General features: G+C 43.3%; 1 protein-coding gene across 2 annotated transcripts in view; it reads left to right on the top strand.

Moving 5' to 3' along the window:
- The first annotated feature begins 2,748 nt into the window (after nt 1–2,748).
- The window catches only part of pdcl (phosducin-like), a 45,313-nt gene continuing 20,696 nt past the window's right edge, over nt 2,749–27,365 (top strand). Inside the window, exon 1 of one of the 2 annotated variants that reach the window (XM_072240393.1) lies at nt 2,749–2,813. The gene's annotated coding sequence lies outside the window, so the exon portion shown is untranslated. Of the gene's footprint in view, nt 2,814–23,867; nt 23,888–27,365 lie in introns of those variants that run through there. The other variant, XM_072240394.1, reaches the window with a different exon arrangement.

Genomic DNA, 27,365 nt, shown 5'->3' with positions numbered 1-27,365 from the left:
TGAGCAAGTGTACAGGTGTACTTAACAAAGTGCCCGAATTGCTGAGAATTTGCAGAGCTGTGAGGTGGAGAAGAACAGGAGGTATAGGACTTGAGTCTCCTGTCTGATGGTAGTAGAGAAAAGGGAGCATGGCTGATCTGGATGGCAGGGGATTCAATAAGCTCATGGCTGAACTGGCTGAGGACTTCCCATAATCCTCAATTTCCCTATAATGCAAAAATCTACATCTTAAATACATCTACTGAGGAATTCCACAGATTTGGAACTCACTGGGAAAAGCAGTTTCTCCTCATCTCTGTACTAAATCTGTTCCCCTGAATCTTGTGGCTATGTCCCCTAGTTCTAGTCTCATCCACCAGTTCAAACAACTTTCCTACTTCTCTCTTATCTATTCCTTTCATAATTTTAGATATGCTTTTATAATATCTCCTCTTATTCTTCTGAAAGGTTATTAAACAGGACAAAACATCATTGGGCAAGCTACAGCAACACCCACAAAAAGCTGGAGGAACTCAGCAGGCCAGGCAGCATGAATAGAAAAGAAAGGGATGGCAGGACTTTCATATGAAGAAAGACTGGATGAACTGGGCTTGTACTCGTTGGAATTTAGAAGATTGAGGAGGGATCTGATTGAAACGTATAAGATCCTAAAGGGATTGGACAGGCTAGATGCAGGAAGATTGTTCCCGATGTTGGGGAAGTCCAGAACGAGGGGTCACAGTTTGAGGATAGAGGGGAAGCCTTTTAGGACCGAGATTAGGAAAAACTTCTTCACACAGAGAGTGGTGAATCTGTGGAATTCTCTGCCACAGGAAACAGTTGAGGCCAGTTCATTGGCTATATTTAAGAGGGAGTTAGATATGGCCCTTGTGGCTACGGGGGGTTAGGGGGTATGGAGGGAAGGCTGGGGCGGGGTTCTGAGTTGGATGATCAGCCATGATCATAATAAATGGCGGTGCAGGCTTGAAGGGCCGAATGGCCTACTCCTGCACCTATTTTCTATGTTTCTATGTTTCTATGTTTTAATAAACAGTCGACGTTTTCGGCTGAGAGCCTTCACCAGGACTGGAGAAAAAAAAGATGAGAAGTCAGAGTAAGAAGGTGGGGGGGGGAGGGGTGAAGTAAAAAGCTGGGAAATCGATTGGTGAAAGAGATAAGGTGCTGCAGCAGGGGCCCTGGAAGAAAGGGAAGGGGAGGAGAACCAGAGGGAGGTGATGGGCAGGTAGAGAGATAAGGAGAGAAAGGGAAATGGGTATGGGGCATGGTGAAGGGTGAAGGGGAACATTACTAGAAGTTCAAGAAATCAATGTTCATGCATTTAGATTGGAGGCTGCCCAGACGGAATATAAAGTGTTGTTCCTCCAACCACACTCAGGTCCTGATGAAAAGTCTTGGCCCAAAATGTCGACTGTTTATTCTTTTCCGTAGATGCTGCCTGACCTGCTGAGTTCCTCCAGCATTGGGTATGTGTTGGCTGGAATTCCAGATCTGCAGATTCTCTTTTTGTGATTGGACAAACTACAGAATCCCATTGGGTATGGCGAAGTGAATTGAAATTCACCAGGTCATTCTCTGGGAACGGGCTGATTATTGAGTGGCAGAAGTTCCAAATGCCCTACTCTTAATCCTTTTTTGTTATGTTTATTGAAAACAAGCACAAGACATTGGAAATTCTCAAACCTCAGTAACTTTGAGTTACTGATCACGTGGCAGCAACTCTTAAGTGCGCATGCGCCGGTCGTGCACGCAGCCTGGTACAGCCGTTCCGATTTAATCTTACTTTCTTCTTCTTACTTTTTAATCTATGTTTTTTTTTGTATTTTTTTTCTCACGGTAACACGTCGAAGCTGCACCCTCTCTAACATGCTGGTAGAGAGAGTTTTATTTGGGTTTTCTTTAGCGCTGGAAATGGTTACATCCCGACACGCGGGACAGAAGCAAGGTCGCATTGTGTATTCCACGGACCAGCTAACGCCGGCCGGTTTAGTGAGCCGAGCGGCGGACACCCCTGCTGAAATCTGGAGGAAAACACACAGAGGATGCAGAGGCGGATCACAAAGCCGAGAAAAGAGGACTGGGTCGAGACAGTAGAGACTTATGGAGAAGAGTTCAGTGGGTAATACCGTTCCACCTGACCGAAAGTGCGCTGAGAGCGGTAAGCGTTAAGGGGTTGGGTGCTTACTGATCTGGTTATCAACGGAAGGTGCAATCCGGGGTATATTACAATCGAGGAACGTGTTTGCAGACTGGATATTGAACTTATTACTGTTGGACTTCGGCCACATTCCACCGTGATACAACACTTGGCGGCACTGGAGGTCGTTCCTGCCTGTGGCCATTGAACGTGCAGCTCCTCCCGTGGAGGGTCAGACACCCTGAGCCAATAGACTGGTCCTGGACTTATTTTCCATCTGGCATAGTTTGCATTTTGTGGTTTGATTGTTGGAGGTTTTGTATTGCTATATTTACGCTCTATTCTTGGTTGGTGCGGCTGTAACGAAACCAAATTTCCCTCGGGATTAATGAAGTATATCTACCTATCTTTCACCCAAACTCCCCATCCAGTCTGCAACAGCCTGGAGCCCCGCCCCTCACTATCTGCCAATCACCTGGAATTCCGCTGATGTCAGAGGCCCGTCCCCCTCGAAACCTGCCACTCCTGTGAACCAACGTCAGCAACCCCGGCCCTTACTATGGCGCCAATTGGTTAGAATGTAAGGTGGGTCTTTTATGCACGTCCTATGACTGGTCACAGGGGACGCCTGTCGAGTGACGTCACCACAGGCGGCTGACGGCGGCGGAGCCGGCGGGCGGTAAGTTAGGGCCCGGGAGGGAGGTGGGCTGTCGATCGCCGGGCTGTACTGGGCTGTTCTTTGCCCGGTGTGTGCGGGGTAGGCCTGGGGATACTGTCGGGCTTGGAGAAGCCGAGGCACGGGTTGGGAGGCCGTCGGTTTGAGGCTGGGCCCGAGTGAGTGGTCCCCTTAAGGGGCTAGCAGCCGTTGCACAGTGCGATCCCACTAACCGTGGCCTTGGCGGGCCAGCCTTTCGGAAGTGGGTGAGACCTGGCTGGCTTAGGTTGTGCCGATGTTGTGAGTGTTGGGCAGCACTCACACACCCTGATGGTCTCGGCCTGACTGTTGATTCAGCCTTCAGCGTTTTGTGTATGTTGAATTGTTGGCAGTTCTGGGTTTATTGTCAAATCCACAAGCACAGATTGACTGTTTATTGTCAGGTGCATAAGTGCAATTAACAACTTACTCACAGGCATGTAGCACAATATAAACACCATTCATAAGAAAATATGCACATTTTTTACAAGGAAGATCACGGTCAGAATTAAAAAAAACAAAGTACAAAGTGATCATGGTGTTGCTGAACTGTAGTGATTAAAGAATCACTGTGTTGCACTATGTGAAATTTGTTTTGCATAAAATTACCATAAATTACAAAGTTAATAGTGCAAAAATAAAGACACAAAGACATAATGTATATGGACCGTTTGGAACCAGCATCTTCTGTAGATGCGTATTGGAGAATTTATTGGCTGGTTGTATCACGGTCTGGTATGGAAACACCATTGCCCTGGAACGGAAGATTCTACAAAAAGTAGTGGATATGGCCCAGTCCATACTGGTAAAGCCCTCCCTACCATTGAGCACATCTACATGGGTGCTCTTTCAGGAAACAAGGATCCATCATCAGGGACCTCACCACTCAGATCATCGGTATCTCTGCAATCACAAAGAATCTACAGCAGCCAGGATCAGGAGCAGTATTTACCCCTCAACCATCTGACTGTTGTACCAGAGGGGATAACTTCATTCAACGCAACACTGAACTGTTCCTACAACATACGTAGTCACTTTCAAGGACTACTCATCTTATGTTCTTGATACTGTTATTTTCTTTTTTAATTTGCACAGTTTGTTATCTTTTGTATATGGTGACATATATGTGCTTTGATAATAAATTTACTTTGAAATTTCACAACATGTGCCAGTGACATTAATTCTAATTCTGATGGTGGAGGGGAAGAAGTTGTTTCTCAGTTGTTGAGTGTGGATTGTCAGGCTCCTGTAATTACTTCCTGATGGTAGTAACAAGAAGAGGAGTGTCGCAGATATCGCCTCGATGGTCGAGAGGGTTGTGCCTGTGATGGAGCTGGCTAGTCTGCAACTCCCTGCAGCCTCTTGTGGTCCTCTGCATTGGAGCTTCCATACCAGGCTGTGATGCTCTCCACCAAGACCTGTTAGTGTGGGACTTCAGATTTCTGTATCTCTTGCCTGATGACAGCTGCGAGAAGCTGGCTCAGATGGTGGGGATCTTTGATAATGGATGTTGCCTTACTGTAGGATTGGGCAGCTTCTGTGGAATGTGCCCATATGTTTTATTTAGCTGCTTACATGTGTATGCTTGAAGGACAGTTACACATGAAGATATGAGGTGGCTCTCCAGATGAAGGAGAATCCTAACAGCTTCACAGATAGACTGTATTAAGAGCAAAAGAACAGCAAGGGACAGAAACAACAGGAATTCTGCAGATGCTGGAAATTCAAGCAACACACATCAAAGTTGCTGGTGAACGCAGCAGGCCAAGCAGCATCTGTAGGAAGAGGTGCAGTCGACGTTTCAGGCCGAGACCCTTCGTCAGGACTAACAAGGGACAGAATTGATCCTCTGGAAGATCTATACGTGGAGCTGAAAGTGATGAGGGAGATCTTAAATGGATTTTTTTGTATCTGTATTTACTCAGGAGACAGACATAGAGTCTAAATACGTGAGGCAATGCAGCAGTGAGGTCATGGATCCTTTTTAGAGTACAGAGGAGGAGGTGTTTGAGGCAAATTAGGGTGGAAAAATCCCCACGGCTTGTCAATATGTTCCCTTTGACACCGTGGGAGACTAGTGCAGAAATTGCAAAGACCCTAGTAGAGATAATTAAAACATTCTTAGCTACGGGTGAGGTGTGGACAGTTTGGAGGATAGCTAATGTTATTCTATTGTTGAAGAAATGCTCTAAGAATAAGCCAGACAATTATAGAATGGTGAGCCTGACGTCAGAAGTGGGAAAGTTATTGGAAGGTATTCTACGGGATTGGATATATATTTGGATAGATACGTGCTGATTAAGGATAGTCAACATGGTTTTGTGCATGGTAAGTCATGTCTAACCAACCTTAAGAGTGGTTTGAGTAGGTTACCAGGAAAGTTGATAAAGGCAAGGCAGTAGATGTTGTAAACATGGAACTCAGCAAGGCATTTAACAAAGTCCCATGGGGGCCTGATCAAAAAGGTTCAGTCACTTGGCGTTCAAGATGAGGTAGTAAATTGGATTAGACATTGGCTTTGTGGAAGAAGCCAGAGAATGGTGGTAGAGGGTTGCCTCTCCAATTGGAGGCCTGTGACTAGTGGAGTACCGCAAGGATTGGTGCTGAGTCCATTGTTGTTTGTCATCTATATCAATGATTTGGGTGATAATGTGGATCAGCAGATTTGTGGATGACACCCAGACTGATGATGTAGTGGATAGCAAGAAAGACTGTCGAAGCTTGCTGTGGGATCTGGACCAGCTGGAAAAATGGCAGATGGAATTTAATGCAGACAAGTGTGAGCTGTTGCACTTTGGGAGGACCAACCAGGGTAGATCTTACACAATGAGCAGTAGGGCACTGAGGAGTGTGGTAGAACAGAAATCTAGGAATTCAGATCCATAATTCCTTGTGAAAGTGGAATCGCAGGTAGATAGGTTGGTAAAGAAAGCGTTTGACACATTGGTCTTCATAACTCAATGTATTAAGTGTAAAGATGTTTTACTGGAATTGTATAAAATGTTGGTGAGGCCTAATTTGGAATATCGTGTGCAGTTTTGGTAATCTACCTATGGGCAAGATGTAAATAAGATTGAATGAGTGCAGAGAAAATTGACAAGGCTGTTGCCAGGATCTGAGAGCTTGAGTTATAGGGAAAGGTTGAATAGGTTGGGACTTAGGGGAACATGAGGGAAAACCTCTTCATTCAGAGGGAGGTGAGAGTGTGGAATTAACTGCTGGCAGAAGTGGATGTATGTTTGATTTCATTATTTGAGAGAAATTTGGAAAGGTACATGGATGGGAAGGGTATGGAGGGCTATGGTCTGACTGCAGGCCAATGGGACGTAGCAGATTAGTGATTTGGTACATACTAGATGGGCCAAGGGGTCTGTTTCGCTGCTGTAGCATTCTATGACAATGATATTGGTCAATAACCCTGCATTCTGTCTCAGATTCTCCTGAGTTGCTGAATTTTAGCAGCATTTTCTGTTGCAGGTACAGTAATAGGTTTTTTATTATCACATGTAAAAGTTTTTGCTTACATGTTAGCCAAACATTGTTCCATACATAAGTACACCTTATGTATGGGGCAGAAAACGCTGGTGGGAGTTGTGTACAGGCCACCTGACAATAGTAGTGAGGTTGGGGATGGTATTAAACAGGAAATTAGAAATGTGTGCAATAAAGGAACAGCAGTTATAATGGGTGACTTCAATCTACATGTAGATTGGGTGAACCAAATTGGTAAAGGTGCTGAGGAAGAGGATTTCTTGGAATGTATGCGGGATGGTTTTTTGAACCAACATGTCGAGGAACCAACTAGAGACTGGGTATTGAGCAGTGAGGAAGGGTTAATTAGCAATCTTGTCGTGAGAGGCCCCTTGGGTAAGAGTGACCATAATATGGTGGAATTCTTCATTAAGATGGAGAGTGACATAGTTAATTCAGAAAAAAAGGTTCTGAACTTAAAGAAGGGTAACTTTGAAGGTATGAGACGTGAATTAGCTAAGATAGACTGGCAAATGACACTTAAAGGATTGACGGTGGATATGCAATGGCAAGCATTTAAAGATCGCATGGATGAACTACAACAATTGTTCATCCCAGTTTGGCAAAAGAATAAATCAAGGAAGGTAGTGCACCCGTGGCTGACATGGGAAATTAGGGATAGTATCAATTCCAAAGAAGAAGCATACAAATTAGCCAGAAAAAGTGGCTCACCTGAGGACTGGGAGAAATTCAGAGTTCAGCAGAGGAGGACAAAGGGCTTAATTAGGAAGGGGAAAGAGATTATGAGAGAAAGCTGGCAGGGAACATAAAAACTGACTGTAAAAGCTTTTATAGATATGTGAAAAGAAAAAGATTGGTTAAGACAAATGTAGGTCCCCTACAGACAGGAACAGGTGAATTGATTATGGGGAGCAAGGACATGGCAGACCAATTGAATAACTACTTTGGTTCTGTCTTCACTGAGGAGGACATAAATAATCTTCCGGAAATAGTAGGGGACAGAGAGTCCAGTGAGATTGAGAAACTGAGGGAAATACATGTTAGTAGGGAAGTGGTGTTAGGTAAATTGAAAGGATTAAAGGCAGATAAATCCCCAAGGCCAGATGGTCTGCATCCCAGAGTGCTTAAGGAAGTAGCCCAAGAAATAGTGGATGCATTAGTGATAATTTTTCAAAACTCTTTAGATTCTGGACTATTTCCTGAGGATTGGAGGGTGGCTAATGTAACCCCACTTTTTAAAAAAGGAGGGAGAGAGAAACCAGGGAATTATAGACCGGTTAGCCTAACATCGGTGGTGGGGAAACTGCTAGAGTCAGTTATCAAAGATGTGATAACAGCACATTTGGAAAGCAGTGAAATCATCGGTGTCAGCATGGATTTGTGAAAGGAAAATCATGTCTGACGAATCTCATAGAATTTTTTGAGGATGTAACTAGTAGAGTGGATAGGGCAGAACCAGTGGATGTGGTATATTTGGATTTTCAAAAGGGTTTTGACAAGGTTCCACACAGGAGATTAGTGTGCAAACTTAAAGCACATGGTATTGGGGGTAAGGTATTGATGTGGATAGAGAATTGGTTGGCAGACAGGAAGCAAAGAGTGGGAATAAACGGGACCTTTTCAGAATGGCAGGCAGTGATAGTGGGGTACCGCAAGGCTCAGTGCTGGGACCCCAGTTGTTTACAATATATATTAATGACTTGGATGGGGGAATTAAATGCAGCATCTCCAAGTTTGCGGATGACACGAAGCTGGGCGGCAGTGCTAGCTGTGAGGAGGATGCTAAGAGAACGCAGGGTGACTTGGATAGGTTGGGTGAGTGGGCAAATTCATGGCAGATGCAATTTAATGTGGGTAAATGTGAAGTTATCCACTTTGGTGGCAAAAACAGGAAAGCAGATTATTATCTGAATGGTGGCTGATTAGGAAAAGGGGAGGTGCAACGAGACCTGGGTGTCATTATACACCAGTCATTGAAAGTGGGCATGCAGGTACAGCAGGCGGTGAAAAGGGTGAATGGTATGCTGACATTTATAGCAAGAGGATTCGAGTACAGGAGCAGGGAGGTACTACTGCAGTTGTACAAGGCCTTGGTGAGACCACACCTGGAGTATTGTGTGCAGTTTTGGTCCCCTAATCTGAGGAAAGACATCCTTGCCATAGAGGGAGTACAAAGAAGGTTCACCAGATTGATTGCTGGGATGGCAGGACTTTCATATGATGAAAGACTGGATGAACTAGGCTTATACTCGTTGGAATTTAGAAGATTGAGGGGGGATCTGATTGAAATGTATAAAATCCTAAAGGGATTGGACAGGCTAGATGCAGGAAGATTGTTCCCGATGTTGGGGAAGTCCAGAACGAGGGGTCACAGTTTGAGGATAAAGGGGATGCCTTTTAGGACCGAGATTAGGAAAAACTTCTTCACACAGAGAGTGGTGAATCTGTGGAATTCTCTGCCACAGGGAACAGTTGAGGCCAGTTCATTGGCTATATTTAAGAGGGAGTTAGATATGGCCCTTGTGGCTAAAGGGATCGGGGGTATGGAGGGAAGGCAGGTACAGGGTTCTGAGTTGGATGATCAGCCGTGATCATACTGAATGGCGGTGCAGGCTCGAAGGGCCGAATAGCCTACTCCTGCACCTATTTTCTATGTTTCTATGTTTCTACATCAAGGTAGTACAAAGGAAGGAAAATAACAATGTAGAATATGTTGTACACCTGAACGCAAAAAATTGCAGAGTTGTGAACACAAGTCAGCACAACAGGGAAAGCAGCCTCCCCTCCGTGGACTTTCTCACTGCCTCAGTAAAGCAGCCGGCATAATCACAGACCCCACCTACTCTGGTTTCTCTCCTCCTCTCTCCCATTGGGCAGAAGATACAAAAGCCTGAAGGCATGTACCACCGGGCTCAAAGACAGCTTTAATCCAACAGTTAATCAGACTCTTGTGCTATGAGATAGACTCTTGGCCTCACAATCTTTATGGTCTTGCACTTTATCTTCTACCTTGTCTACTCAATACACTGTGTAATGAATTGTTTTGTAAGACAATCTTTTCTTTGTATCTTTGTACATGTGACAATAGTAAATCAGTACCAGTATGTTGGGTGTCCATCATATCCAACAATGACAGGAGACTCCTGTGGGAGATTCTTTAAAGTGAAAAAACCATTGTACTGGGGCCATTCCATGCTCCGGACCTCGGAATTCTGGAACCAGGAGGATGAGTCATCACAGCTTGGGTCTTCCTAGGTTGCAGTGGATGACCATGACTTCATCTGTGCTCGTCATGCCCTTTGTTCGCCATGAAACTTTGCAGAACCTTCTTCATGGCAGTTGGATCTCACTGTTAATCTCATCTGCCCAGTGTGCTGGAACTGACTTTGCACGCTAGAACGTGCCTCTATCTCATTGGAGTATGAAGCCCGTCGTCTATCTTCACCTAGTTTAACCTGCCTGTTGAAACGGTGTACCGGGGTGTGGCCACTGTTGCGCGCAAACAGCTACTTTGAGCCACAGGTGAGAGCTGAGTATCCAAAGGTGAGCAAGCAGTTCCAAAATGGACAGGACACGCCCCTTCACCAGAGGTGCTACCCCTCCCTGGACACCCCATACAACTCCAACGATACCAATACCAATCTAGTGTTGCAGTGTCAGAAAGTGCAGTGCAGGCAAATGACCGCAGCTGTTTAGTTTTGTTTTGCTTTTTAGACTGGATTTCTCCTGCTTATTGTGAACATCAGGTGATGGGGTATCAAACCCTGACCTTGCCAGTGGTGCCAAACTTAATTAGGATGAATAAGTTCAAGGAAACCACCTGAGCCCAGACAGCAGTAGGTTGTGGTGCAAACAAGTATGCTCCGTTGGAGTGAGTAGGTAGGTGTCCCTGTGGAATCTGAGATGTTTGCTTGGACATGGCACAAGGAAACAACTGTATTTTGCAAGTTACTCCCTGGTGGCTATTTTTCATCCTTCTGCATATCATTGTATTGCATGAGAAAAGTAGAAGGAACAATGAGATATCAAAGTCAAAGTAAGTTTATTATCGAAGTGTATACTGTATATGTCACCATACAAGCCTAAAATTTGTTTTCTTGTGGGCATTCACGTGCGCAGCCCTCCGGTGAAAAATGAGATCGCATCCGTTAAATAGGGGCCGTGGACAATTCTGATTTGATGGAGATGGACATGAAAGCACAGAGGAACATCTGGAGAAATTTCTGAAATGCCAGTTCGCTGCTGTTGTTACTGCGCGATTGGGAATCTTTTGGAGGGAAGGCCTCAAAATCCCCGGCTTTCCCTGCTGTTGGCGATTGAGATGGAGGTCGAATCATTCGGATAGAGATGGCGCTCAGTACTCGGTGTTGGAGAGCTGATCAGAGCTCGAAGTTTTCGGATGACTCAGTCAGACCGTGGTCGGGTATGGCAGGGAGAGATTTTCTTCCTTCTCCCATCTGCATGAGATGTGGGACATTTGAGAGACTTTGAACTTTTTACTGTGCTCATGGACTTCTTCATCAAGTTATGGTATTGTTGCACTGTTGTAACTATATGTTATAATTATGTGGTTTTGTTAGTTTTTTTCAGTCTTGGTCTGTCATGTGTTTTGTGATATCACACTGGAGGAAATATTGTATTATTTCTTAATGCATGCATTACTATATGACAATAAAAGAGAACTACATGTCTTCATAATCTAAATACAGAGAAGCACAATAGAATGGATGACTGCACACAAGACAAACAACCAATGTGCAGGCAGATACATACATACATACATACATACATAAATAAATAAATGATAATTATTGAGAACATGAGATGAAGCGTCCTTGAAAGTGAGTCCACAGGTAGTGGGAGCAGTTTAAAGTTGGGGTGAGTGAAATTATCCCCTCTGGTTCAAGAGCCTGATGGTTGAGGGATTAATAACTGTTCCTGAACCTGGTGGTGTTGGATGTAACTTTTTTTCCAAATGGATCTTCTGGGAAGACCTTTTTTAAAGAAAGCCTCCAAAGTAATTCCCCTTCTTTAATTTCTTGACCTGATTAAGGGTTTTGGCCCAAAATGTAGAATGTTTGTTCCTCTCCATAGATTGTGCTTGACCGGCTGAGTTCCTCCAGCATTGTGTTTGTGTGTGTATGTGTTGCTTAATTCTCTTATCTGGTTTCCTTTTAAAGGGAAGTTCATACATGATTTCAAGTACACATTAAATGTCTTTGATAAAGCTGTGCTTCCCTCTACTGCTCCTAGCCATTTTTTTCTCCTTTACATTTGCAATGTAGTGACAACAACTCTCAGTTCAAACACATCCAACAGTATTGCTTTTCAGTTCATGTACAGTGGATGCCAGTTAATTGGGCCATCGATTAATTGGGACAGCCGCTTATTTGGGACAACTCTTAAAGAACAAAAGCTAATCAAGAAAATTGCCAGGATTCCCTTTCACAAATAAGAGAAAATCTGCAGATGCTGGAAATCCAAGCAACACACACAAAATGCTAGAGGAACTCAGCGGGCTTCTTAACTTTCCTAAATGCCTTGTTTCTCTCCCTGATTGCCTCTGCACACTCCTCAATCCACCATGGTACAGCCTTTCTCCTATTAATGCCCTTTTTAATAGGAATCTCTTTCACCAGTTTGGTGAATAATGTGACATAACCTTTCATTGCACAAACCCACATCATCCTCAACATTTAGCCCCAACAGACGTTCATCACATAAAACCTTAAACTTCTCCCAGTTTGCTTTACCCAAATTCCACCACCTAAAACTAGCCTTCTGTCCCCTATATAAATTCACACCCAAGCTTATAAATATGGGAAAATTATCACTCCCCAATTATCATCTCCCATGACAGCCCACTCACTCACTCCAGCCAGAAAGTTTCGAACTATAGCAGTTACAGAACTATTAATGAACATTGAATCTCATGCTCTTCCTATCATTAAGACACACAAGGTGTGAAATATCTAAAAATTCTTGTCCAATCAAATCATTACCATCATTTTGCGAACAACCCACAGTGATCCATGTGCGTTAAAATCCCAACACCATACTACAGTTAGTGAGCTAGAGCTACATATGCTTTCCAACAAATCAATTGAAATGTTTCCACAAGGGTTATAAAAATTTACCACTTTAATGACTCTGTGTTGATTCAAGTACTTCTACTACAAGTGCCTCATACTTCATATATATCCACAACTTTTATGTCCTGTCCCTTTCCTTTTAAAACTTGCAACATCACTCCCTCTACCAACTAGTTCTTCTAGCCTAATTACAATATAATCCTACAAGGAAATACTTAAATGTGGTAATAACCAGGTTTCCTGAATACATATAATATTAGGTGGATTTGATAAATCAGAAATAAACTTCTTAAAGTCTTGATTATTAGAAATCAGGCTTCTCGCATTCCACTGCTATATTCTTATGCCCATTATATACCTTCACAAGGAGACTGAAACACAGATACCCCACCCATCAGAGCTTCATTTACAGCTTCCCACATAACACCTGTTATACCCAGGTGCTTTTCAGAAGCTTTCACAATGATTTTAATTTTTTCAGTACGACTAGATGTTTGAGCAGAACAATTCACCACATCTGTTATGAAAATCACAAACTTCATTTTATCAACTAGTAAAGTTCTTTAGTAAGAGAAGCATGATACTGACGTATAGCCTCTGACTTCACATTCTGTTCTCTGATTGGTAATACTTTATCAATGTTTAGTTTAACATTTTGCACGGACTCGGCATAAGACACACCCAACTGTACTTTAACCTGTTGAACTTCAGCTGCCTTCTTAAGCACTTCACATCCTCTAAGTTGCACTATGTTCTCCACAATTACAACAATTAAGCTTTATGCCTTCACAATCTTCATACTTATGTTCCCCACCACAATTACTACATTTTAGTTTCCCATGACATACTGCCACAACATGCCCAAACCTCTGACATTTGTAACATCTAAGTGGGGGTGGAATATAAGCTTGTACATTATAACTAACATACCCCAAACTATACCAGGGAGCTTCACTTCATCAAAACGTATCAATACAGATAAAGTATTTATCCTTTTCCTTATTTCTGACTACTTGCAATCTCTTTAACTCCTTAACCTTGCCTCCCAATAAATGAGATTTAACCTCTACTATCGAAATTTCCACAGGAACACCCGTTATAACACCCCTAACATCTCTATTTTCATTGGGCAACATAGATACTATCATTTTGCCAAGTAATGCCTTCTCATACTGCTTTTTATCCCTACAAACGATTAACACCTTTCCTCCTCTTCAAGTATGCGCACAATCTATATTCTTAAGGCCGATTTTAAACTCTGGAGAGGGATTGATAGAGGGCTGCTGTTCCTGAAATTTAAATTGAAGTCTTCTTTCCGTTTTTTTTCAAGCTATCTCGCCTTTCCTCTCAATTTCTTGAAATCACTCCAATATTCTGCTTCTGTTTTCCGTTTTCCAGATCTAGGTTCAATTTCATTCTAACCTGCCCTCAGCCGACCCCTCCATTTCTGGTTCCTTTTCCAGATCGTCCCCCTGACCTGGACTTCCACTATTTCCCAACATCCCCACACCATTCACAGCCAGCGCCACCAACCGCCACTCCTCAGCCTCAAGCCGACCAGCCAGTCCAGCTTGGACCTTCCAGATACAGGCGTATTTTTGCTGCAATCATATGAAACACCTTGACTGCACATGGTGATCTCCATTTAACTAATTATGTGACTTCCAAAAACAATTGGCTGCACCAGTGATGATTTGGTTTGTCATATTAAAGGGGGTGAATACTTATGCAATCAATTATTTTCTGTTTTATATTTGTAATTAATTTAGATCACTTTGTAGAGATGTTTTCACTTCAGTACGAGAGTCTTTTTCTGTTGATCAATGTCAAAAAAGCCGAATTAAATCCATTTTGATTCAATGTTGTAAAACATGAAAGCTTCCAAGGGGGTGGGGGTTGAATATTTTCTATAGGTGCTGTAAATATGAATAATAACAACATTATTTACCAGGGAGTGAGCAGGAACAAGAAGTTGGTGATTACAGTTAGTTCAACATTTGTGACAAGTTTAGTTAGGTACATGAATGGGAGGGGTTTGGTCCGGGTGCAGGTCGGTGGAGTTAGGCAGTTCAAATGGATAGATCAAAGGTTCATTTTATTGTCAAAGTATGCATGTACCATATAACTGATGTTTGTGTACTCCCGATAGCTAATAAATACAGAAAAAACTTTGGGTATTGATGAAAGAAAAGGCATCAACTCCCCCTCCCCCGGCAAAAAATAGCCACAGAAACAATCAGCGACTCCCTACACGTAACAATCCCTGACACCCTCACTCACAGAAAAGAACACCCGACAGTAGCTCCAAATCCTCAACCACCCTACACACAAAAAATTAACTGATCTCCCATCTGTCAGTCGTCCACAAGAAAGCTAACAGTCTTTTCATCTGCATACGAGGAGAGCAGCTGCACAAACTCAGTCGTTCCATAAATCGTGGCTGCTGACCTGGGTCCAAAGACCACCAATCCAGTTGCTGACTGTCTTCATTGAGAGCCTTCGATGACCCCCTTTGTATTCACCTCAATACTTGAATCTTCCTCGCTGCTTTGTAATGTTGTTCATGACACTGTGCCTCTGCTCTGGCCTTTAGCATGAGTCATCTTGTGTTCTCTGTCCTTTTTAGCCCCCTCCCAACCCCGTCTCTGATCCCCATGAGGCTGCATTCCGGACACAGTGTAGCGCTGGATCCTATGATGGAGTTTCACGAGACGTGACAGGCTCCAACAGTTTCCGTTACACAAACAAGACATAAAAGATAGTTGGGCCGAAGGGCCTGTTTCTGTGCTGTAGTTTTCTATGACTCTTAGCCACAATGCTATTGAATGTGTGAGCAGACACTTCTAATTTGTTTATTCATAAGTAATTACATTTGAAAATGAGGATAATTAAAACAAACAATGTACCCTGTCAGGGTACTCACGGCGCAACTCTTGTGCATTAAGGTGCAGTGGAAAGCTGATGCGCAAAGGAGATGACGATGGTGATGAATATGGGCTTCATTAAGTGCTTGTTATTGATGGTAAGAGTTCTTTGTGATTTTCTTTTTGTCCCCTGGATGACTGAAGAACAGTGCTTATCTGACCTTCCTCTTCATCTGATAAAGGCACTTATAGTAGATCCCGGCAGATGGGATCTGTCAGCCTTGGTTGGCAGCTCATCTTGGAGAAGGAAAATTCTGATCTCAAACCTCTGCTACCTTGCAGCTGTACCCACTCATGGGGAAAGCTTCATGATTAAACCCCAAGGGAAAAGTCCAGAGCTGGGGTTCCCAAGGCATTCCTACAACGAGTTCAACACTGACTGGCACTGACTGGTGCCAAACTGTATCAGTCTCTGCCATTCCTTTGGATTCATCAGCTGTATGGAGTGGGGAGCGTGCTTGCTCTCCATATCATGCTGCCCTGCTTTCATATCACGTAGACAGCTAGGACCAACGAAGGGCTGTCACTCACAGCAGAGGTCAGCATTTTCCATCGTGTAGCCATAGTTTCCACTTTGCTCTTTATTGGGATTGTTATCTTTGAAGATGGGTGTCATTTTTGGTATGTGAAAGAATGCCCTGAAAAGCCTGTTGGTAGCAAGCTCTTGTGATGGTGGTGATATGTTAGTGGCTTCTTGTCCCATTCACAGCTTTAATTGCTCAAATTCAGCAGATTACAAATGGATGGTCTGTGAGCTCTTCAATAAAGCTAATCTAATCTTATCTTTGTCACATGTACATTGAAACACCGAAATATACAGTGAAATGTGTCGTTTGTGTCAACCACCAACACAGTCGTGTGGGGGCAGCTTGCAAGTGTCACCATGCGTCCTGCGCCAACATAGCATGTCCACCACTCACTAACCCTAACTGGTATGCATTTCAAATGTGGGAGGAAACTAGAGCACTCGGAGGAACCTCACTGTCATGTGGAGAGCATACAAACTCCTTACAGAGCAACAGGAATTGAACCTGGGTGGCTGGCGTTGTAATAGTATTACGCTAATCACTATGCTCCTGTGCCACCGTACATGTTCCAGTATGGTATGTTCAGTACTGTACTGGAACGTGAGACTCCAGAAACTTCCACATCATCCCAATCCTCTTATCAAACCCAACCTGGCAGTGTCTTGGAGATCTTGCAAGTTTATATGCAATGGGAGTCTTGTACGCAGCGTGCCTTTAACTTCCTGCATACACCATTCATCACTGCCTGAGTTTCTCTGTCTTAAAATGCACTAAAGAGGCCTATGTCTGTCTCATCATGTACTTCTTCCAAATTTTCAGAGTGAAATTGCATTCCATCCAACAGGGTCTTGTGATCACAAGAAAGGCGAATAAGACAATCACTTGCTATTAAACTGCACAGGGTCTTCACACACCTCTGTCACAGGCGGCATCATGGTCTGCACCAAGCCCAGCTCATTCAGTTTCTTCGCCAATGATGGGGATACACTTGTAGTACTTTAAGTTCTTAATGTCCAGCAGGGTCTTGCAATTGTAAAATACATTTAACAAAGACAATAACACCTTTGGTTGATCCTGTAAAATGGCAGTACGGGACTAATCCCTTAAGCCTACACAATGTCAATTACCTTCCTCACGTTCATGTGCCTAATATCTTTTAAATAGTCCCTGATCTATCTGCCTCTACCACCATCCCTAGGCAGTGTATTTCGTATCATCTGTAAACTTGGCAACAGAGCCATCTATTCCATCATCTAAATCATTTATATACAGCATAAAAAGAAGTGGTCCCAACACCAACCCCTGCGGAACACCACTAGTCACTATCAGCCAACCAGAAAAGGATCCTTTTATTCGCACTCACTGTGTCCTACCAATCAGCCAATGCTCTAACCATGCTAGTAATTTTCCTGTAATCTGATAAACCTTTATCAGATCTCCTCTCAGCCTCTGCTGCTCCAGAGAAAACAACCCAAGTTTGTCTAATCTCTCGTTATAGCACGTGCCTTCTAATTCAGGCAACATGGTAGCGTAGTGGTTAGCATGCTTTACAGTGCAGGTAACCCTACCTCAATACTCTATTTCCGGGGTTTTTTTGAACTACTTATTTTAACTTAACTATTTAATAGATATATATTTACTATTTAATAGATATATATTTACTGTAATTCAGTTTTTCTCCTGAATATTTATCATGTATTTCATTGTACTGCTGCTGTAAAGTTAAATTTCACAACATAGACTGGTGATATTAAACCCAATTCTGAATTACCGCTGCTGCCTATATGGATTTTTTTTTACATTCTCCCTGTGACCACGAGGCGTTCCTGTGGTGCTCTGGTTTCCTCCCATGATTGAAAGATGTATTGGTTGGTAGGTTAATTCACCATGGTAAATTGTCCCTTGAATAAACTTAGATTAAATCAGGGGATTGCTGGGCAGTGTAGTTCGAAGGGCCAGAAGCATCCATTGCGCACTGCATCTCAATAAATAAATAAATCCTGGTAAACCTATTCACGCACACACACAAAATGCTGAAGGAACTCAGCAAACCAGGCAGCATCTATGGAAAAGAGTATAGTCAACATTTCCGTCTGAAATGTCGACTGTTCACTCTTTTCCATAGATGCTGCCTGGCCTGCTGAGTTCCTCCAGCATTTTGTGTGTTGCTTGGATTTCCAGCGACTCCAGATTTTCTCTTGTTTGTGACTGGTAAACCTCTTCTGCACCCTCTCCAAATTACAAATTGTATATTCTTTATTTGAGAACTAACTGTGAAATAACATAATGATATGTGAAGGGAAGGAAATCGGACCATTATTGAACGTTTAATTAGTGTTAAGCACCAGTGAACTGTCATCATTAAGTGTGTTTGTCATTTGCACTGAGAATAATATTCAGTGAGTCAGGGGATCAAATGGCACCTGAGATGTTCCCAGAGTGTCTGACAGACTTCAACAACAGTGCCAGAATGAGCTTGTATTTTGCAGTTCTGTTTTTAGACCATAAAACATGCACTTTGTGTGATACCAACACATGCAGAAGATGCCATGAGTAGTGCCTCTCCATCTCTGGGAATGGCCTGCATTACTCTGGCAGAGGATTCATCTGAATTTTGCTGGACCATTCATAGGCACAACTTTGGTAGTAATGGATCCTGCTGCAAAGTGGCCAGAGATGTTCCCAATAGGTTTGCACACTGCTGATCTGTTGAGAGGCCTCTTCTCGTGTTTCAGAGCACTTAGTCAGTGACAATGGACCACAGTTTGTGGCATAACAATTTCAGTTATTCCTGAAAATGAACAGAATATGACATATTACATCTGTACTACATCACCCAGCTACAAATAACATGGTGGAAAGGTTTGTCCTGAGTCTAAAGAATGTACCATGAGCAATGTCAGCAGAACACACTATACTGACACTGAATCAGAATTGCCGATTTCCTCCTTGCGTATTGTAATGCAGCACACTGCACAACCAACAACTCACCAGCTATGTTGTTCCCGAGTCATCCCTTGTGTTCATGCTTGAATCTCCTCAAACTCAATCTCAGAAGAATTATACAGGACAAACAACTGAGACAAATTGGAAATTCACTGTTTCACTCCTGGACAAGCAGTGCTGGTGAGGGACTACTGAGGTGATCAAAAGTGGGAACTCAAAGATTAAGGACAGAACTCTCCTACACAGTGGAGATTTTTTTCAGATTTCATCTGGAGATAACACATGGATTAGTCAAGGAAAGCAGAATCAATTGTTAGAGAAGAAAGGTGGCTCCGGCTATCAGAACCACTTCCTGCAGTCCCAGAGTCAATCAGTTCCTTCAGTCACCACAGAGGAGGCCCAAAACTAGAACCTGAGGTTGTTTCACAGCCACTAGTCTCACCTGCCAAGCAGAGTGATCCCCCTTGTCAGGAAGGATATTATCCTACAAGAGTAAGAAATTGCCCACAATGATTAAATCTTTAGGCCTGAATGGGACAATTTAAAATTTACTCTGCTGTGGATGTCAGTGTAGTATTTGTGTTATATAGTAGAGATACATTTTTTATTGAGTGAAGTGGGGAGGGGTGTTATGTTTTTAACATATCAGTAATATTCAAGTAATCTTGTAAATATTATTTGATTACGCATTCTTGTTCATTTAAATAATTCACTCTGAGTTATATGTAAAAATAAGTGAATTGCATTTGTTATGACTCTACCACGTGATAACATGTGTGCCTCAGCTTAAAGTAAAAACAAGAAGTTCGACTCACATTTCTGGCACCCGTCTTTTCCTTTGAATTAGTTTAATGGTTTGGAATTACAAAACATAACAAACTGGACAGTTGATATTTTAGTTTGAGGCCTTTAATCTGAACTGAAAGATACAGGAGAGATTGCCAGTGTAAAGAGGGGAAAAGGTAGTCTGTGTCCTATTCTCATTCATGTAGACGTTAATTCCCCTCCTCTCCCACATGCACCAGGAGCCTGTTGTTGGATTGGTCTGTGTAATTGTTACTTTTCTTGTATTTGTATTCATCCCACTTCATCCTATCCTTTCACAGTCCCATCAATAATAAAGAAATGTTAACTTCACTTCCAAGTAGTTTGTTGCTTGCTTTAAAGAGTTAATTGTAGTTTTTATTCCATTGTCAGCTGTAGTTCTGTTGGAACTGTGCATTGCCCAGTATACTCACAACTGCAGCTCCAACTGATGGAAAAACTATCTCTAACATTTTCCTTTAACTTCTATCAGTACTGCTAGAACGCTTTTAGTTAAGCGGATCACACTCAATTAGCCAGTTGGATGTCCGTTGTATCCAACAATGACAGGACATCAGTGCAGGAGAATTTTTAAAAGTAGAAAAGTCACTGGGGCAGTTCCACTGTCTTGACCTTGGGTCAAGTGGTATGAGTAGTCGTCACAAACTGGGGTCTTCCTTGGTTGCAGTGGATGACCATGACTTTGTGCCTCATCATGCCCTTTGCTCTCCACGGAGCGTTGCAGAATCATATTCCTGACTGTTGGATCTCACTATAGGTCTCATCTGCCCAGTCTGTCAGAGCTGACTTCACATGCTAGAACAGGCATGTCCCTATCTCACAGAGGTATGCGGCTCACCAGCTACCCTCTCCTGGTTTAACTCGCCTGTTGGTGTATCGGGTTGCAAACTGCTACTTGGAGTCACAGGTGAGAGCTGAGTGTCCGGGGGGTCGGGGGGGGGCAAAGTTGAATGGGCTACTGTGGAGTGGACACAGCCTGCCCCTTCCCCAGAGGTACATGGGGTGTCCATGCACCTTACATCATAGCTAACTCATGGTAAAATAAAACTGCTTAATAGAAGGGCAGACAAAGAGCAAAGGAGAATAAAATGACAGCAACACACATAAAAGTTGCTGGTGAACGCAGCAGGCCAGGCAGCATCTCTAGAAAATGTGATAAATGAATCTCAATGCCTTGAATGATCTCCTCCCGCCCCACATCCCTGAGTTATTTAATGCAAAGAGCAAGCTAAGGCCACCTAATGTCATTTTATTCTCAAACAACAGGAATTCTGCAGATGCTGGAAATTCAAGCAACACACATAAAAGTTGCTGGTGAACGCAGCAGGCCAGGCAGCATCTCTAGGAAGAGGTGCAGTCGGCGTTTCAGGCTGAGACCCGTCGTCAGGACTAACTTCGTCAGGACTAACTGAAGGAAGACTCTTCCTTCAGTTAGTCCTGACGAAGGGTCTCGGCCTGAGACGCCGACTGCACCTCTTCCTAGAGATGCTGCCTGGCCTGCTGCGTTCACCAGCAACTTTTATGTGTGTTGCTTGAATTTCCAGCATCTGCAGAATTCCTGTTGTTTGAGAATAAAATGACATTAGGTGGCCTTAGCTTGCTCTTTGCATTAAATAACTCAGGGATGTGGGGCGGGAGGAGATCATTCAAGGCATTGAGATTCATTTATCACATTTTCTAAACATGTCGCTTGCGTTTAAACGTCACAACCCAAAGGATGAGGTTGTAGAGGATGTAGGGGAGATTTACCAGGATGCTACCTGGATTACAGAGCATGTCTTATGAGGATAGGATTTGCGTGCGAGGGCTTTTCTCTTTGGAGAGGAGGAGAATGAGAGTTGACTTAATCTCATTTTTAGGTAATTGGAAGAACGTGTAATGGGATATCAGGTAGTTTTTTTTGCAGAGTGGAAGGTGTGAAACACTTTGCCGGGGGGTGGCAGTAGAGGCAGATACATTAGGGATATTTAAGAGACTCTTAGATAGGCACATGGATGATAGAAAAATGGAGGGATATGTAGGAGGGAAGGTTTAGATTGATCTTAGAGTAGGTTATAAGGTAGTGTAAATTCATGGGCCAAGTCATCTATACCAGACAACCCCAGTAGGCGGACCGCGGACCCATTGGCGCTTACGTGAACGCACCTGTCATAACATGTAAATAACGCGCGCTGCTGTAATTGATTTTAACCTCATCCCACACTGTACACTTGACCTACGCCCCCGTAGAGTACACAACCTACTGCGCGCTCTCTACGGTCCTCGACTAGATGGTGGCACTCTCCAGCTACCTGCCTGTCATCGAAGAAGCGAATCTGTTATCTAAGCGAATTGTTACCAGCAGTAAGTCACAGACCCTAAACCGAGAACAACATGGCCTGCCCGAAAAAGTGCAAAGTCGACCAGGAAAACCGTCAGTTCAAATCTGACTGGTTTAGTTTTACTTTACTGGATCATGCCAATGCTAAACCAATATGCTTAATATGCATGCAGTCCGTAGCTGTCTGCAAATCGGAAAATCTAAAGCGGCACTTCAACACTATGCACATTGCCAGTTTCAATGCCAACTACCCTGCAAAATCAGAACGCAAACAAAAAATTGCAAATATGATAACATCATATAAGCACTCCATTTCTACCACAGTATCTGTAAGTCAGCATCTGCACAAGAAAGCGCAACAGCTGCATCATTGCATGTGTCATGGAAACTTGCCAAAGCTAAGGAGCCATTCGTTGATGCCGTGTTGATTAAAACGTGTGCAATTGATATGGTTGGCGAAGTTTTAAATCATGATGAGAAAACCAAGAAAAAGGTTGTGGAGCTATTAAAGGCGGCGCCATTGTCGGCTAACACAGCAACAAGAAGAGCAGAAGTTTTAGCAGAGGAGTGTTTTTCCAGTCTACTCACTGATTTGGAGAAAGCAGAAGCCATATCACTAGCCATAGACTCGTCCTGTGACCGAACCGATATGGAAGAGCTATCTATGTTCGCAAGATTTTTTGATGGGAAGACCTTTCGGGGAGAGCTACTTTGTTTGCTTCCTCTGCCTGGGCGCACAACTGGGGAAATAATTTTTAACGAATTGACCCAGTTCTTTGAGAAGAATGGCTTGGATGCGAGCAAAATTGTGTCTGTTGTCACCGATGGGGCTCCGTCGATGGTGGGACAACACAAGGGCTTGGTAAGCAGGTTTGCCGCTGTTAACCCAGCACTCTTGGCATTTCACTGCATTATTCACAAATCAGTGTTGTGCGCTAAACAGAGTGGGGAAATGAAAGAGGCGATGGATACTGTGACGAGACTGGTAAATTTCGTTCATGAGAGTTCTAGTCTGCAACCGCCTTTTCAGAGCATTGCTGGAGGAAATGTCAGCGGAACACAAAGATCTTTTGCTGCATAATGATGTTCGTGGCTGAGCAAAGGCCATGTGTTGGAGAGGATGTGCGACCTGCGCCATGAGCTTGTGTCATTTTTATCCAGCCTGCAGAGCCAAAAAGCCCAAGGATTTAAGAGGTTTTTAAGTGACAACAAGGTGGTGGCACATGTTCTTTTTTTGTCTGACATCATGTCTCATCTAAATCAACTTAATCTGCAATTACAAGGCAGCAACCACACTGTTGCGGACATGTATGAGGCGATTGAAGCTTTCCGGTCAAAGCTGAACCTTTTGGAGAGAGACGTTCTCTGGAGAAAGTTGCACTTTCCACGTCTGCGGGAGCATTGCGAGAAGAACGAAATGCGGGAGGATCCAGTGATGAAGGACTTCGTGATGAGCCTGGCAGAAAACTTCAGGGAATGATTTGAAAGCTCCCCTAAACTCTCAGGTGACATCCTCCTCTTCCTGAGACAGCCGTTCTCCGTTTTGGCTGATGGCCAGTGGACTGCAGAGACCAAAAGGCTGGTGCCTTCCATAGATGAGGCCGCTCTGCAGATGGAGGTCTTGGAAATGGGAACATCTGATTTGCTCAAAGCACAACACAAGGATGTTGGGGTGAGTGACTTTTGGATCAATGTGGTTCCCCAAGCTCAATTCAAAAACACGAGAGCTATTGCAATGCTCCTACTCACACTGTTCCCCTCCACGTACATATGTGAGTCATCGTTTTCTTCAATGAACTCTATCAAGAACCAGGACAGGAATAGACTCTCCAATGCACATCTTGGCCAGTGCCTCAGGATTGCCACAGCAGAATACAGGCCCGACATCAGAAGGATTGCCTCATCCTGTCGCTGTCACTTCTCTCACTGATTGGTGAGTGAATCAATTTATTTTTGTCCATTTGTCAATCTTATTGTGGCATAATAATATTATAACAACAATAATACCGATCATTTATAGCTACACTTCATACTTCAAATGTTACGTAGCTTAATTAGAAAGAACAAATAGATTAAATGAGAGAACAGAAACAGTGGAAAAGGCAGTAGTACTAAAACTCTTTGTGTGGAAGAGAAGTGGTGAAGACTATCATGTTTACAGTGTGTGTGTGTGTGTGTGTGTGTGTGTGTGTGTGTGTGTGTGTGTGTGTATGTATTTTAAGTCCCAGATGAGTTCTCAATGTGACAGCTGACAGTTGTGATAGCTAGTCATAATTAAGTGGTTGGTTTTGGACTTAATTCATTTCAAGAGTGCATTTTTTTTCTTGTGTGACCCATAACATAGGCTTTGAGAATCCCAGGCCTAAATTACTACTACTGCTACTGCTAATAATAATAATGGTAAAAGCAGCAACAACAACATCTGCCCATGAAACGACTTACTGGTGCAATGAAAAAAACCCTGGACATTTTGGCCCTTGGCTTGGCATGCTGGACATAATTTGCCCCTTGTGGGAAACTGATTGGGGACCCCTGGTCTATGCTGTGCTGTAGTGTTGTTTGTTCTCTGTGCTGGGGCAGCCTGCAAGTGTCACCACACATTCGTGCACCAACATAGGATTTCCACCATGCTCAGAACAACACAGAACACAGAAAGCAGCAACAGAAAAACAAGCTCAAGTCCTCCCCCCCCCCCCCCCACCCACCACACAGGCAGTCATCCAGGTCCAGGACAGGTCTCTGGGCCTCTTGACTTCCCCTGGGGATCTCAGAGTCCATACTCGCTCTCTGTTCTCCCATTGATGGACTCTCTGAGCTGCTGGCAGTTGTTCAGTAGTTTGCAATGAATACTAGTTCTAACAAATCAATAGCAACACACACCAAGTGCTGGAGGAAGTCAGCAAGTCAGTAAGCATGTATGGAAATGAATAAACGATCGACATTTCAAGCTAAGACCTTTCTTTGGGACTGGAAAGGACGGTGGAAGATGCCAGAATTAGAAGGTGGGGGGAGGGGGAGGACAGGCTGGAAGATAAAGTTGCTGGTGAACGCAGCAGGCCAGGAAGCATCTCTAGGAAGAGGTACAGTCGACATTTCAGGCCGAGACCCTTTGTCAGGCTAATTCAATACTTATATTACTGTACTTTCCATATTCATTGTAGTTGAAAGGTTCAGAAAGGTTCTTGATGTGTTTTGTGCAGGGGGATGGGGTTCTGGAGGATTGATGATGGTGTTGCCTGTTTCTTTTGTGCAGGGGGTGGGTTTGCTGTTTCTCTTTCAACTGACTTCCATGGTTTTCTTTGTTTCGTGGCTATCTGGAGAAGAAGAATCTCAGAGTTGTATACTGCATACATACTTTGATAATAAGTGAACCTTTGAACCTTTTTTTGAACATTTACTGACTCTATAATATAGGAGCTGAATTAGGCTATTCCATCTTGGCTGATTGGCTTTCCCTTTAAACTCCATTCCCCTGCCTTCTCTCTGTAATCTTTGACATCCTGACTAATCAAGAACCTATCAAGCTCTGCTTTAAGTATATCCAATGTCATGGCCAACACAGCTGTCTGTGGCAATCAAGTCCACAGATTCACCGCTCTCTGGCTAACGAAATTTCTCCTCATCTCTTCTAAATTGATGCCCCTCTATTCTGAGGTTGTGCCCTCTGGTCCTAGACTCCCCCATCGTAGGAAACATCCTCCCCATATCTAGTACTTCCAAAATATTTGAGAGCACCTCTCATTCTTCTAAATTCCAGTGAAAGCAGCCCAGAGCCATCAAGCACTCCTTTCATTCCCGGAGTTATTCTGGTGAACCTCCTCTCTCACCTCTTCAATCCCAGTACATTCTTCTTTAGATATGGGGCCCTAAACTAACCACATTACTCCAAAGCAAACACACAAAATGCTGGAGGAACTCAGCAGGTCAGAACGCATCTATTAAAGTGAATAAACAGTTGACATTTTGGGCCAAGACTCTTCTTCAGAACACCAAACGCAGTCTGACCAACACCTTATATAAAGCTTAAGGATTACATTTTTCCTTTCATACTGCTGCGTTCTTGCAGTATTTTCAGTTTTTTTGTCTGCTATTATTCAATATTGCACTTAGTTCTTCGTAGTTTGAGCTTAAATGCTTGCTTGTAGAGTGATGTGGGAGACGTTGGTCATGTAGAATCGTGTCATAGTCATACTTTATTGATCCCGGGGGAAATTGGTTTTCGTTACAGTTGCACCATAAATTAAATAGTAATATGTAAATTATGCCAGGACCAGCCTATTGGCTCAGGGTGTCTGATCCTCCAAGGGAGGAGTTGTAAAGTTTGATGGCCACAGGCAGGAATGACTTCCTATGACGCTCTGTGTTGCATCTCGGTGGAATGAGTCTCTGGCTGAATGTACTCCTGTGCCCACCCAGTACATTATGTAGTGGATGGGAGACATTGTCCAAGATGGCATGCAACTTGGACAGCATCCTCCTTTCAGACACCACCGTGAGAGAGTCCAGTTCCATCCCCACAACATCACTGGCCTTACGAATGAGTTTAGGGACATTTATGAGACTTTTAGTTAGGCACATGGATGATAGCAAAATGGAGGGCTGTGTGGGAAGGAGGAGTTATGCTGAAGGTCCTGTGCTGTGTTTTATGTTCTAAACTTCTGCTATGAGTTCTGATGAAGGGACTAGGCCCCAAATGTCGACTGTTTACTCTTTTCCACAGATGCTGCCTGACCTGTTGAGTTCCACCAGCATTTTGTGTGTGTTGCTGTGGATTTCCAGCATCTGCAGAATCTCACGTGTCTCTGTTCTATTCTGTTACTTTGATTGTCTCAGATCTTTGTGATTTACATTATTGCTGGGACTGGCAATTTCTAAAAGAGGTCAGTCAGGATATTGAAGTGCTTTGTAGGTTTAGTTTAATCCTGGCCATCTGCGTGTTGATGGACAGATTTATATCCCTATCCTCTAATCATTCTCACTCTGCCAAATTAAATCATAATCTTTCTTCAAGACCTGATGCTTTCTGAGATGCTGACATTTTGTTCAGGATCTAGTTCTTTCTTGTTGAATTCTGACAATGAACCTGTCGAGGAAGGAAGGAAAGGAGACTGAATCTTTGAACTGTGCTGAATGAGCGTTAGTGTGTTAATATATCATTTAAAAAGCAGAAGGGTTAGTGTATGTGAAAATAGCAGAGAGGAATTCTGTGGTTACTGTTTTCCTTTGTGGAATTACAAGTGCAAGTTTAATTCCAATGGCCTCATTTTCAAGGATTCTTCATTTCATTTTCTCGATATTTGTTGCTTATTTATTTATTATTATTTTCTTCCTTTTCTTTTTGTATTTGCACAGTTTGTTGTCTATTGTACATTGGTTGTTTGTCCATCCTGTTGGGTGTGGTCTTTCATTGA

The sequence above is a fragment of the Mobula birostris genome, chromosome 22 (genome assembly GCF_030028105.1).
Source record: "Mobula birostris isolate sMobBir1 chromosome 22, sMobBir1.hap1, whole genome shotgun sequence".
In the NCBI taxonomy this organism is placed as follows: domain Eukaryota; kingdom Metazoa; phylum Chordata; class Chondrichthyes; order Myliobatiformes; family Myliobatidae; genus Mobula; species Mobula birostris.
Note: the sequence above shows the minus strand (reverse complement) of the source record. Positions and strands in the feature narration are given on the sequence as shown.